Source organism: Arachis ipaensis, chromosome B06 (genome assembly GCF_000816755.2).
Source record: "Arachis ipaensis cultivar K30076 chromosome B06, Araip1.1, whole genome shotgun sequence".
Lineage (NCBI taxonomy): Eukaryota > Viridiplantae > Streptophyta > Magnoliopsida > Fabales > Fabaceae > Arachis > Arachis ipaensis.
Genome location: NC_029790.2, coordinates 19,782,132 through 19,782,832, shown reverse-complemented (window position 1 = coordinate 19,782,832; position 701 = coordinate 19,782,132).

Sequence of the window (701 nt, the reverse complement as noted above, 5' to 3'; positions counted from 1 at the left end):
TTTTTTCGAATCAAATCAATGGTATGCCCTAAAAGAGAATTCATGAAATTTTTTATTGTTTTTCACCAAACTTATTTTCTATGTATGCATGTATGTTGTAATGGATGCAATTTCAAAAGTTTCTAGTTCTTTTCCTAATTTTCATTATCCAAAAATCATCATGAACATTTAGGATAAAATTGAAATAGGCACTATACTATTCACAATATCCAATCACAACTAATATCTATAACTATATACCATGCAAAGTAAAAATGCAATATGCAATAGCTAGAAATAAACTATGAATAAGCTAAGATATATATACCAAAAGAAGGTACAATGCAATAGTCAAAAGTACTCCAAATATCTACAAGAAATATAATAAACAAACAAAAATAAAGTGCAAAGTGTTCGGAAAAGAAATTTATGCCCCAAAAATCACGAATCCTCCCCTACACTTAAGCGTTGCACGGTCCTCGGTACACGAACACAATCCGGGAAGAATGACTCTAAAGCACTCCACCTTCAGCTGGCGGATGTGGGGCTTGGGCTGCTGAAAATTTGTCAAGTCCAATGTAGGATCGGTATCTCCATCCTCGGCGTCCTCCTCCTCTGCCGTCTCCTTGTCTTTACGGCTCACCTTAAAAAAGAATGAATAGAGTATAATTAAGAAGATAGGGCTATGGGAGCGGCTAGCAGAGGTGGTTGGTGGCGGCGTG